General features: G+C 43.0%; 1 protein-coding gene across 3 annotated transcripts in view; it reads right to left on the reverse strand.

The window, feature by feature from the left end:
- Nucleotides 1–14,458, reverse strand: part of LOC129817358 (disheveled-associated activator of morphogenesis 1-like) — a 145,142-nt gene that overhangs the window by 91,435 nt on the left and 39,249 nt on the right. The gene's annotated exons all lie outside the window — the stretch shown is intronic.

Consider the following 14,458-nt stretch of genomic DNA (forward strand, 5'->3'; position numbering starts at 1 on the left):
CATGGACCAAAATGTGCCATAAAATCTTAAGACATGTAAAACTTGCCGTAGGTGTTCTAAAACTTTTGACCGGTAGTGTATATGGGTTAATTACACACATACACACGCTAGCTGAACCCTTCCTCTACAGAGGTTCCTTCTGTAGACAGGTTGTTGTTTTAATTAAGCGTAAATATGCTTTTGGCATGTCAAAAAGTGACCCTGGGACCAAAAATGGCTCCCTCTTAAGAACAGAACAAAATGCCAAAGAAAACTATTATCAAATCAAATTTATTTATATAGCTCTTCTTACATCAGCTGATATCTCAAAGTGCTGTACAGAAACCCAGCCTAAAACCCCAAACAGCAAGCAATGCCGGTGTAGAAGCACATTTACCATAAGGACAATTCCAGCGGTATGGATAGAGCCAAAATTAACATTTTAGGTTTCACTGTTCAAATCCATATGGTGGGGACTGTACATGTGCCTATACCACCAACCTATTTTCTGCACTTTTCTTCATTACCCAGTCAACTTTATAAGAAACAGTTTGGGACAGCTGTGAGTCGCAAAACAAGCTTTGTGAGCCTGCTCCTGCCCCCCAAAAATATGATTGACTAAAAAGTGTTGTTTGACACTTGGCATCAATAGAGAAAAAAATGTAATCATACAATTTCCTACATACCCTGTTATAAAAAGAGAGCAACTCAACAATATATACAAAGTATGTGGACACCCCTCCAAATTAGTGAATTTGGCTATTTCAGCCACACCCGTTGCTGATAGGTGTATAAAATCAAGCACACAACCATGTAATCTCTATAGACAAACATTGGCAGTAGAATGGCCTTACTAAAGAGCTCAGTGACATTCAACGTGTCACCGTCATAGGATGCCACCTTTCCAACAAGTTAGTTCGTCAAATTTCTGCCCTCCTAGAGCTGCCCCGGTCAACTGTAAGTGCGGTTATTGTGTAGTGGAAACATCTGAGCAACAACGGCTAGGCCGCAAAGTGGTAGGCCACACAAGCTCACAGAACGTGACCTGCTTCAGGTCATGGCGTGTGCGTCTTCCGTGGATCTGTCAGGGTGGTACGCAAATTGGAGATGGTTGAGTATGTCGGTGGAGGGACGGGAGTACGCTTGGGGCGGAATGTACACAGCCATGGCAATAATCCCTGTGTACTCTCTCGGAAGGTAAATAGGAAGACATTTTATGAATAAGTATTTCAAGTTGGCGGAGGAGAAACTCGCAAGTTCCTGTACGTTTCCCGTGTCGCACCGTGTTGTAGAGCCCACCACATTTGCCAGAGAGAGCCCACTTCCTTTCCGCTCAAACTAAAACCCGCTGGTTGTGTATAATCCATCTGAAAGCCAAGTCTCAGAAAAACAGAGTATGTTGCAGGATCTGATGTCCCTCTGGTAGGAGATCCTCGCACTGAGTTCATCAAATTTGTTCATTAATGATTGAACATTGGCGGGTAGTATGCTTGGTAATGGAGGACTAAAACCCTGCCACATATGCCTCTCTGTCGGTGTCTTCACTTCCTACTCTCCGGTAGGACTCCCAAGAAGCTCGGCACCTCGCCAAAGAAGCTAGTCCATTGTTCTGCCGTCTCAGGGAATTTGGGGAGGTCAGGTGGACGGTAAGTACCCAGCAATTATTATTCAAAAGTTCTACCCGGGTGTGTGTAGTAATGCACAAAACAAACTGAGAAAATTCAAGAAAAACACTAGAAAATAAAAAAATAAGTTTAAACCTGCAATGAGGTGGTGTTTGCTTGGTTGCGCCTAGGACATTAACAATGAACTCATCATTTAATCTGGTTGGCAAGAATGTGTATGGAGTGTATGGTTGATGAAACGGTGAAGCATGTGTTGATATATTGTTGTAAGTACCAGTATGTGGAAGAGGGGAAAAGATTGATGTTGGATGAGGGTTTGTTAGAAGTTATTTTCTAAGCAGTACAAGATTAGGTGGGAGGTTTATGTTTGATTCTTTATTCATTTAGTCTGTAAGAGGTTATTGATGACACACTCCAGTAAAGTTGGTAGCGGCATGCACCTGTAACATTTGTTTGTGGGACGCCATTATACCATAACGTTTGGATATCGTCGTAAGAGATTGGATTACTAGACCAGTGTTAAATGTCCGAACTAAAATAGCTATTATGTTAAGGTAAGAATTATTGAAGGTAAAAAGTTGCTTTGTTTGTTGAAACGGTCGTTGGGCAGTGACAGCTAACGTTAGTTAAAACAGACCAAAGGGGGTCAGTTAGCTGACAGACCTTGTTTGCCTTTTTCTGCAGATCATTCTATTTGTTTCTAGCTAGCTAATGTTAACTAAGTAACGTTTAAACATTGATTGCTAGCTAGCTAACTATTTCATAAGATATATACCCCCCCTCATAAGATACACAGTTAGCTAGTTTGATAGGGCCTTGTAACCAAACAAGTCATTGTATTCCCTTTTAATCTATGTTGACATTGTAGTGCGCTAGATAACGTTACTTAAAATTAGCGAACAGTGCCATTATATCGCCGATGTTGGCGGACACTACTGTTAGCTAGTTAGTAGCCTCTAAAAGTTATGACGTTTGCTACCAAGCCAGTTATTTATGAATAACAGAAATACTAATATCACTACAAGATGGAGGGAGTGTTAGAACATGTGTAGTAACATAATTAATGAAATTACAGTAAACAAATTTACGCTTAATCCAGTTTAACCTAATGTATAATACAAGAGACAATTATACAGCACAGAGTCATATCTTAAGTGTAAAAATAAAAAGGACTCAATAATTCATGACTTCTGGGAGTGCTACATAGTCCAAAAGTTGGTCATCAGAAGTTTTACAATGTAAGTTTACTTTCAATCCGTATATCTGCATATTTCAAAACATGGCATGAGGGTGCGGTGAGATACCCAATGGGGCGGAACATACTTTTCTCATCAATGATTTAAAGAAAACTTAGTCTTAAACTGGAAATCAAACAATCCTCCATCACTATGACAGTCGACGAATCAAATGTTGAAAAGGTGTGGGCTACGGAGAAAACTGTTGCACCAGACAATGTGAAGATTTAAATTTATTGGCCATTTGAGAAATTTACCGGACACATGAATTGGGTGCATAACCCATTAGGACGCCCACCTACGGTGTTCAGAATTACAGAAATCCCACTTAGATTATGGTAATTCATTTTAACAGAAAATGAAAGTCCTGTAAGAAGCAGCCAATAAAACATCATTATCAAATATTTGCCAAAATACAATTAGTGGGAAAACACGAAATAGCGCTCCTGTTGAGCGCTTTTCCATATAAACTCAGCAAAAAAAGAAATGTTCCCTTTTCAGGACCCTGTCTTTCAAAGATAATTTGTAAAAATCTAAAGCACTTCACAGATCTTCAATGTAAAGGGTTTAAAAACTGTTTTGCATGTTTGTTCCATGAACAATTAATGAACATGCACCTGTGGAACAGTCATTAAGACACGAACAGCTTACAGACGGTAGGCAATTAAGGTCACAGTTATGAACACTTAGGACACTAAAGAGGCCTTTCTACTGACTCTGAAAAACACCAAAAGAAAGATGCCCAGGATCCCTGCTCATCTGCGTGAATGTGCCTTAGGTATGCTGCAAGGAGGCATGAGGACTGCAGATGTGGCAATAAATTGCAATGACCATACTGTGAGACGCCTAAGACAGCACTACAGGGAGACAGGACTGACAGCTGATCGTACTCGCAGTGGCATACCACATGTAACAACACCAACATCTGAACCTGCGGGACAAAGAGACAAAATCTTCAAGCTATGAAATTGGTTGTTAATCAATCAACCTCCCCTGTTGCTGTAATGGTGAGAGGTTAGCATGTCTTGGGGATATAAAATGCTAACCTCCCCTGTTGTTGTAATGGTGAGAGGTTAGCATGTCTTGGGGATATAAAATGCTAACCTCCCCTGTTGTTGTAGTGGTGAGAGGTTAGCATGTCTTTGGGATATGAAATGCTAACCTCCCCTGTTGTTGTAATGGTGAGAGGTTAGCATGTCTTGGGGATATAAAATGCTAACCTCCCCTGTTGTTGTAATGGTGAGAGGTTAGCATGTCTTGGGGATATAAAATGCTAACCTCCCCTGTTGCTGTAATGGTGAGAGGTTAGCATGTCTTGGGGATATAAAATGCTGACCTCCCCTGTTATTGTAGTGGTGAGAGGTTAGCATGTCTTGGGGATATAAAATGCTAATCTCCCCTGTTGTTGTAATGGTGAGAGGTTAGCATGTCTTGGGGATATAAAATGCTAACCTCCCCTGTTATTGTAATGGTGAAAGGTTAGCATGTCTTAGGGATATAAAATGCTAACCTCCCCTGTTGTTGTAATGGTGAGAGGTTAGCATGTCTTGGGGATATAAAAATGCTAACCTCCCCTGTTGTTGTAATGGTGAGAGGTTAGCATGTCTTAGGGGTATGATATAAAATGCTAATCTCCCCTGTAATTGTAATGGTGAGAGGTTAGCATGTCTTGGGGATATAAAATGCTAACCTCCCCTGTTATTGTAATGGTGAGAGGTTAGCATGTCTTGGGGATATAAAATGCTAATCTCCCCTGTTGTTGTAATGGTGAGAGGTTAGCATGTCTTGGAAGTGTTTAGAACCGTACATTCAAGTGCTGGAGTACAGAGCCAGAACGGCACAGCATGTGTCGCTGTCCCAATACTGTTGGAGCTCACAGTATCTGGGTCGGGCTGGAGTCCATCTCGTTTCTGTACAGTGAACCAGAACGGCCTCCATCTCCTGTTTCTGTACAGTGAACCAGAACGGCCCATAGGGCAGGAGTCCATCTCCTGTACAGTGAACCAGAACGGCCCATAGGGCAGGAGACCATCTCCTGTACAGTGAACCAGAACGGCCCATAGGGCAGGAGACCATCTCCTGTTTCTGTACAGTGAACCAGAACTGCCCATAGGGCAGGAGTCCATCTCCTGTTTCTGTACAGTGAACCAGAACGGCCCATAGGGCAGGAGTCCATCTCCTGTTTCTGTACAGTGAACCAGAACGGCCCATAGGGCAGGAGTCCATCTCCTGTTTCTGAACAGTGAACCAAAAGGCAAGCCACTCTGAAGCTGACCTGAGCTGACCTGTTATTTTAGTGCATTGATAATGATAATAATAACATGAATGGAGGACAAATGAAATGCTGTATAAACACGTAAACTAATGTATCTGGGACGTCATGCTATATTAGATCTTAATGTGTCTTCTTGTGATTTACGTGTTGAATAAACCATCTCACTATAAAAAATAAAATAAAAAACACCTGCACAGGTAACACCTGCACAGGTAATTCTACAATTCACAACCTCTCTTTCGCCATCGCCATCCGGCTTGGATTCTCTGTCGACATGACCACGTCTGGTCTGCAGACGTGCCCTCAACCGGTGCCCTCAACCGGCCTCCGTCTGAGCAGACCCCCTCCGTCTGAGCAGACCACCCCCCGGGCTACTAACTTTAAACGCGTGCTAGCCTGTCTAGGATCAGCGTGGCGCTAGCGGCACACCCCCCCCCACTAAAAAACCAGTGCCGCGAAATTCAAAAAAAATATATTTTTTAAAATATTTCACTTTCACACATTAAAGTCCAATACAGCTAATGAAAGACACAGATCTTGTGAATCCAGTCAACATGTCCGATTTTTAAAATGTTTTACAGGGAAGACACAATATGTAAAGATGTACATCTATTACCTAAAAACACATTAGCATAATCCACCATCTTTTATTTGTCCACCAACACCAGTAGCCATCACCAATTCGGCTAAACTAAGATATTTATAGCCCCTAACCAACAAAAAAACTCATTAGATGACAGTCTGATAACATATTTATGGTATGGGATAGGTTTTGTTAGAAAAAAGTGCATATTTCAGGTAGATGGCATAGGTTACAATTGCACCCACCGTCACAAATGGAATAGAAAAACTACTTAGAGCAACGTGTTTACCTACTTACTAATCAGCAAACATTTCGTAAAAATACACAGCATACACGAATCGAAAGACACAGATCCTGTGAATACAGACAATATTTCAGATTTTCTAAGTGTCTTACAGCGAAAACACAATAAATCGTTATATTAGCAGAGCACATAGCACATAGCAGCCCAGCATTGATTCTAGCCAAAGTGAGCGATAAAAGTCAACATCGCCAAAAGATATTAATTTTTTCACTAACCTTCTCAGAATTCTTCCGATGACACTCCTGTAACATCATATTACACAATCCATATAGAGTTTGATCGCAAATGTTTATATTTAGCCACCAAAATCATGGTTAGACAATGTGAAATGTAGACAAGCTGGTCAGAAAATGTCCTTGCGCCACTTAGACAGTGATCTACTCTTATACATAAATACTCATAAACGTGACTAAAAAATATAGGGTGGACAGGGATTGATAGACAATTTAATTCTTAATACAATTGCGGAATTACATTTTTTAATTTATCCTTACTTTTCAATACAGTTTGCGCCAAGCGAAGCTACGTCAAAAAACATGGCGTCCTAAGCCACTAAAATGTTTCGACAGAAACACGATTTATCATAATAAAAATGTCCTACCTTGAGCTGTTCTTCCATCAGTATCTTGGGCAAAGGATCCTTTCTTGGGAGTAATCGTCTTTTGGTGGAAAGCTGTCCTCTTGCCATGTGGAAATGCCAACTGCGTTCGGGATGAACTGAAAGCGTGCCCAGCTATTCACAGCGTTAAAGAAATAAATGTCCCAAAATCGCACTAAACGGATATAAATTGCTATACTTTAAACGCTTTAAATTACGCTTTAAATTAATTTAAATTACGCTTTAAATTAACTACCTTGTGATGTTTTTAACTCCTATAACGAGTGAAAAGATGACCGGAGAAATATAACAGGCTAAACTAACGCTTGGAACAGGAGAGGGTCGGTGTCCTCCACGCGCGTGACGCACCAAGAAAAGACTTGCTAGCTACAGGATTTTTTGATTTATAGGGCCTGTGAACGCGCAATCGACCCCATTGGAATCGTCATCACGTAAAGGCATCCAGGGGAAGACGTAAGAAGTGTCCGTACAGTCATAGCAATAACAGTGCCCTTTTAACTGACTTCAGAACAGTGGCCAACATTTCTGAAATCTGAATCCATGTCAGGGAAATTGCTGTAGAATGGGCTCTGTTCCACTTAGAGACAAAATTTCAACTCCTATAGAAACTATAGACTGTTTTCTATCCAATAATAATAATAATATGCATATTGTACGATCAAGGATTTTGTGGGAAGCCGTTTCAAAAATTACCCAATTAGCATAAATAGTCTCAACAGCGCCCCCATCCTCAACAGGCTAGCTTAGTGGAGGCCTCACTGCTCCATCTACGGCTGCCCCCTGGACACTATGATCACTTGGCTACATAGCTGATGCCTGCTTGACTGTCCATTAATTTGCGGTACTCCATTCTGTTTATTTGTGTTTTATCTGTCGGCTCTGTGCTTTAACTCAGGATCTGTATGTAGTTAATCCGACCCTCTCTGCCTAGTCGTCGCCATTTTTACCTTCTGTTGCTGTGTTAGCTGACTAGCTGCTGTTCTCACCTGTTGTTTTAGCTAGCTCTCCCAATCAAGACTTGCAATCACTTTATGCCTTATTGTATGTCTCTCTCAAATATCAATATGCCTTGCATACTGTTGTTCAGGCTAGTTATCATTGTTTTGGTTTGCAATGGACCCTGTAGTTCCACTCTCCATACCTCTGATACCTCCTTTGCCCCACCCCCCACACATGCGGTGACCTCACCCATTGAGACCAGCATGTCCAGAGATACAACTTCTCTTATCATCACCCAGTGCCTGGGCTTGCCTCCGCTGTACCCGTGCCCCACCATACCCTGGTCTGCACATTATGCCCAGAATCTATTCTACCACGCCCATAAATCTGCTCCTTTTATTCCTTGTCCCCAACGCTCTAGGCGACCAGTTTTGATAGCCTTTAGCCGCACCCTCATCCTACTACTCCTCTGTTCCTCGGGTGATGTGGAGGTAAACCCAGGCCCTGCATGTCCCCAGTCACCCTCATTTGTTGACTTCTGTGATCGAAAAAGCCTTGGCCTCATGCATGTCAACATCAGAAGCCTCCTCCCTAAGTTTGCCTTACTCACCGCTTTAGCACACTCTGCCAACCCTGATGTCCTTGCCGTGTCCGAATCCTGGCTTAGGAAGGCCACCAAAAATTCTGAGATTTCCATACCCAACTATAAACACTTTCCGTCAAGAAAGAACTGCCAAAGGGGGAGGAGTTGCAATCTACTGCAGGGATAGCCTGCAAAGTTCTGTTATACTTTCCAGGTCTATGCCCAAACAGTTCGAACTTCTAATTTTAAAAATTAATCTCTCCAGAAATAAGTCTCTCACTGTTGCCGCCTGCTACCGACCCCCCTCAGCTCCCAGCTGTGCCCTGGACACCATCTGTGAATTGATCGCTCCCCATCTAGCTTCAGAGTTTGTTCTGTTAGGTGACCTAAACTGGGATATGCTTAACACCCCGGCAGTCCTACAATCTAAGCTTGATGCCCTCAATCTCACACAAATCATCAAGGAACCCACCAGGTACAACCCTAAATCCGTAAACATGGGCACCCTAATAGACATTATCCTGACCAACTTGCCCTCCAAATACACCTCTGCTGTCTTCAATCAAGATCTCAGCGATCACTGCCTCATTGCCTGTATCCGCCACGGGTCCACGGTCAAACGACCACCCCTCATCACTGTCAAACGCTCCCTAAAACACTTCTGCAGGCAGGCCTTTCTAATCGACCTGGCCCGGGTACCCTGGAAGGATATTGACCTCATCCCGTCAGTTGAGGATGCCTGGTCATTCTTTAAAAGTTACTTCCTCACCATATTAGACAAGCATGCTCCGTTCAAAAAATGCAGAACCAAGAACAGATATAGCCCTTGGTTCACTCCAGACCTGACTGCCCTCGACCAGCACAAAAACATCCTGTGGCGAACTGCAATAGCATCGAAGAGCCCCCGCGATATGCAACTGTTCAGGGAAGTCAGGAACCAATACACGCAGTCAGTCAGGAAAGCAAAGGCCAGCTTTTTCAAGCAGAAATTTGCATCCTGTAGTTCTGACTCCAAAAAGTTCTGGGATACTGTAAAGTCCATGGAAAACAAGAGCACCTCCTCCCAGCTGCCCACTGCACTGAGGCTAGATATCAGTGGTGACCGTGTTAAGTCCGTGATAATCGAAAACTTCAACAAACATTTCTCAATGGCTGGCCATGCCTTCCTCCTGGCGACTCCAACCTTGCCCAACAGCCCCGCCCCCCCCCCCCCGCTGCTACTCGCCCAAGCCTCCCCAGCTTCTCCTTTACCCATATCCAGATAGCAGATGTTCTGAAAGAGCTGGAAAACCTGGACCCATACAAATCAGCTGGGCTTGACCATCTGGACCCCCTATTTCTGAAACTGTCCGCCGCCATTGTCACACCCCCTATTACCAGCCTGTTCAACCTCTCCTTCGTATCATCTGAGATCCCCAAGGATTGGAAAGCTGCCGCTGTCATCCCCCTCTTCAAAGGGGGAGACACCCTGGACCCAAACTGTTACAGACCTATATCCATCCTGCCCTGCCTAGCTAAGGTCTTCGAAAGCCAAGTCAACAAACAGATCACTGACCATCTCGAATCCCACCGTACCTTCTCCGCTGTGCAATCCGGTTTCCGAGCCGGTCACGGGTGCACCTCAGCCACGCTCAAGGTACTAAACGATATCATAACCGCCATCGATAAAAGACATTACTGTGCAGACGTCTTCATCGACCTGGCCAAGGCTTTCGACTCTGTCAATCACCATATTCTTATCGGCAGACTCAATAGCCTCGGTTTTTCTAATGACTGCCTTGCCTGGTTCACCAACTACTTTGCAGACATAGTTCAGTGTGTCAAATCGGAGGGCATGTTGTCCGGTCCTCTGGCAGTCTCTATGGGGGTACCACAGGGTTCAATTCTCGGGCCGACTCTTTTCTCTGTATACATCAATGATGTTGCTCTTGCTGCGGGCGATTCCCTGATCCACCTCTACCTGATCCACCTCTACGCAGACGACACCATTCTGTATACTTCCGGCCCTTCCCTGGACACTGTGCTATCTAACCTCCAAACGAGCTTCAATGCCATACAACACTCCTTCCGTGGCCTCCAACTGCTCTTAAACGCTAGTAAAACCAAATGCATGCTTTTCAACCGTTCGCTGCCTGCACGCGCACGCCAGACTAGCATCACCACCCTGGACGGTTCCGACCTAGAATATGTGGACATCTATAAGTACCTAGGTGTCTGGCTAGACTGCAAACTCTCCTTCCAGACTCATATCAAACATCTCCAATCCAAAATCAAATCTAGAGTCGGCTTTCTATTCCGCAACAAAGCCTCCTTCACTCACGCCGCTAAACTAGTAAAACTGACTATCCCACCGATCCTCGACTTCGGCGATGTCATCTACAAAATAGCTTCCAATACTCTACTCAGCAAACTGGATGCAGTTTATCACAGTGCCATCCGTTTTGTTACTAAAGCACTTTATACGACCCACCACTGCGACCTGTATGCCCTAGTCGGCTGGCCCTCGCTACATGTTCGTCGTCAGACCCACTGGCTCCAGGTCATCTACAAGGCTATGCTAGGTAAAGTGCCGCCTTATCTCAGTTCACTGGTCACGATGGCTACACCCACCCGTAGCACGCGCTCCAGCAGGTGTATCTCACTGATCATCCCTAAAGCCAAAACCTAATTTGGACGCCTTTCCTTCCAGTTCTCTGCTGCCTGCGACTGGAACGAATTGCAAAAATCTCTGAAGTTGGAGACTTTTATCTCCCTCAACAACTTTAAAAATCTGCTATCCGAGCAGCTAACCGATCGCTGCAGCTGTACATAGTCCATCTGTAAACTACCCACCCAATTTACCTACCTCACCCCCCATACTGCTTTTATTTATTTACTTTTCTGCTCTTTTGCACACCAGTATCTCTTCTTGCACATGATCATCTGATGATTTATCACTCCAGTGTTAATCTGCTAAATTGTAATTATTCGATTTATTGCCTACCTCATGCCTTTTGCACACATTGTATATAGATTCTCTTTTTTCTACCATGTTATTGACTTGTTTATTGTTTACTCCATGTGTAACTCTGTGTTGTTGTCTGTTCACACTGCTATGCTTTATCTTGGCCAGGTCGCAGTTGCAAATGAGAACTTGTTCTCAACTAGCCTACCTGGTTAAATAAAGGTGAAATAAAAATAAATAAATAAAACTCATCTGAACCTGCGGGACAAAGAGACAAAATCTTCAAGCTTTGAAATTGGTTGTTAATCATTGGTTGTTAATCATTGCCAGTTAATCACAACCATTTTCAGGTGTCAGGCCCTGACCTGAGAGCCTTTTTATTTCTCTATTTGGTTCGGTCAGGCATTCTAGTTATCTATTTCTTTGTTGGCCGGGTATGGTTCCCAATCAGAGGCAGCTGTCTATCATTGTCTCTGATTGGGAATCATACTTAGGCAGCCTGTTTTCCACCCTAGTTTGTGGGATCTTGTTTTTGCACAGTAGCTGTTTAGCCCTGCAGAACTTTACGTTTGTTTATATTTTGTTGTTTTGTCAGTGTTTCAGTAATAAATATCATTAACACTCTCCACGCTGCGCTTTGGTCTCATTCGTTCAACGACGGACGTAACATCAGGTCTTGCCACAGATCAGAGATCATCAACTAGATTCAGCCACGGGACGATTTTTTCCTTGAGGGGCCGGAACAAAATTACAAATCATTTGTAGACGTCAAATTGACCGCAAGAAGCACAAACAGATAGACTATTTGACTAAAACATATTTTGTAGGGCTGACCCCATTTAGTCAATTGTTTTGTCGATAGGATGTTGGTAGACCCACATTTTCTTTGTGGAGCAGTGGTAAATAGAGAGAGAGATAGATATATATATATATCTATCACTCACATACACAAACTGTTCATATGTTGTGTGAACTAAGGTCCACACTCCGGTAGGTTGTCGTAATGCTGTAAAGTTGGTTGCCAACCGCCATATAAAGTCCAAAGAAGAAAAAGAAGCCTTAAGGATGGAGGAAAGATGACGAGAAACTAATTCAGTTTACCGTTTTATCTGAGGATTAATTGTCGGAGTTGAGGAACTTGTGCATTTCAGGTAAAATAACAACCCAATGTTTATATACCAGGACAAATTAGCTAGCAACAGTAGGTTAGCTAGCTAAATTGCCATAAATATTAAATGCTTTTTGACCTGTCCCAAAATTAATATAATTGGATCACAGTTTGTTTTGATATTTCAACCTGCGTGTCCTGATCGCTTCTGGTGTGGGTGAACAAAATCAATGTGTGCGCGTCCGGTTTGGTCAGAATGTCACACACAGACACAAACAATGTCCTGCACCAGAGAACAGACGCCTCACGTTGTGCCTCTGTTTTAAGAACACGTCTGGCACGATTGTAGTTGAAGGGTTAAAGTGGGTGAGGGTACAGGGTGAAAAAAAAATATCCACATACGCTACTGTTCAAAGGTTTGGGGTCACTTAGAAATGTACTTGTTTTTAAAAGAAAAGCACTTTTTTTCCATTAAAATAACATCATCTGATTTTTAATGGAATATTTACAAAGGCGTACAGAGACCCATTATCAGTAACCATCACTCCTGTGTTCCAATGGCACGTTGTGTTAGCTAATCCAAGTTCATCATTTTAAAAGTCTAATTGATCATTAGAAAACCCTTTTGCAATTATGTTAGCACAGCTAAGAACTGTTGTCCTGATTAAAGAAGCAATAAAACTGGCCTTCTTTCGACTAGTTGAGTATCTGGAGCATCAGCATTTGTGGGTTCGATTACAGGCTCAAAAGGGCCAGAAACAAATAACTTTCTTCTGAAACTTGTCAGCCTATTCTTGTTCTGAGAAATGAAGGCTATTCCATGTGAGAAATTGCCAAGAAACTGAAGATCTCGTACAACGCTGTGTACTACTCCCTTCACAGAACAGCGCTAACCAGAATAGAAAGAGTGGGAGGACCCGGTGCACAACTGAGCAAGAGGACAAGTACATTAGTGTGTCTAGTTTGAGAAAAAGATGCCTCACAAGTCCTCAACTGGCAACTTCATTAAATAGTACCCGCAAAACACCAGTCTCAACGTCAACAGTGAAGAGGCGACTCCGGGATGCTGGCCTTCTAAGGAGTTGCAAAGAAAAAGCCATATCTCAGACTGGCCAATAAAAATAAAAGATTAAGATGGGCAAAAGAACACAGACACTAGAGAGAGGAACTCTGCCTAGAAGACCGGCATCCCAAAGTCGCCTCTTCACTTTTGACATTGAGACTGGTGTTTTGCGGGTAGTATTTAATGAAGTTGCCAGTTGAGGACTTGGTGTTCCTCACCGTAGCTTATCTGAAAAATCTTTCCAGCTCTCCCTTTTGATAACCACTCCCCGTAAAAGGGTAAAAGTATATATATTTCTCTGATCTGGTGGAAACATCATAAAATAGGACAACCGGATTACTTCTTATCTCTTGTGCAAATAGCCTACAGCTTTGTATGTCTGTCCAGAGCTCACTGGCGCATGAAACTGAGGGCCCAGAATATTTTATGCAACTTTGCGAGCACGAGCTTCAGGGCTGGACCAAGTTAATACCATGTTTCAAGTTCCTTGCAGACAGGCCATGGGTAGCCAATGTGATTTATAGGATATTTATTTTTAATTCTGATATTTTCTACCTGCGGGGAGCAATGTTTTTTTATTTGTTGGCTTTAATGTTTTGTTTCCCTCAATCTACACACAATACCAAATAATGACTAAGCAAAACCAGGTTTTAGAAATTCCTTATTTAAATAAGTATTCAGACCCTTTGTAACGTGACTTGAAATTGAGCTCATGTGCATCCTGTTTCCATTGATCATCCTTCAGATGTTTCTACAACTCGGAGTCCACCTGTCGCAAATTCAATTGATTGGACATGATTTGGAAAGGCATACACCTGTCTATATAAAAAGGTCCCACAGTTGACAGTGGATGTAAGAGCAAAAATCAAGCCACGAGGTCAAAGGATTTATCTGTAGAGAAGAGACAGAATTGTGTCGAGGTACAGATGTGGGGAAGGGTACTAAAACATTTCTGCAGCGTTGAAGGTCCCCAAGAACACAGTGGCCTCCATCATTCTTAAATGGATGAAGTTTGGAACCACCAAGACTCTTCCTAGAGCTGTCTGTCTGGCCAAACTGAGCAATCGGAGGAGAAGGGTCTTGGTCAGGGAGGTGACCAAGATTCTGATGGTCACTCTGACAGCGCTCCAGAGTTCCTCTATGGAGATGGGAGAACCTTCCAGAAGGACAACCATCTCTGGCCAGATGGAAGCCACTCAGT

Source organism: Salvelinus fontinalis, chromosome 20 (genome assembly GCF_029448725.1).
Source record: "Salvelinus fontinalis isolate EN_2023a chromosome 20, ASM2944872v1, whole genome shotgun sequence".
Taxonomy (NCBI): domain Eukaryota; kingdom Metazoa; phylum Chordata; class Actinopteri; order Salmoniformes; family Salmonidae; genus Salvelinus; species Salvelinus fontinalis.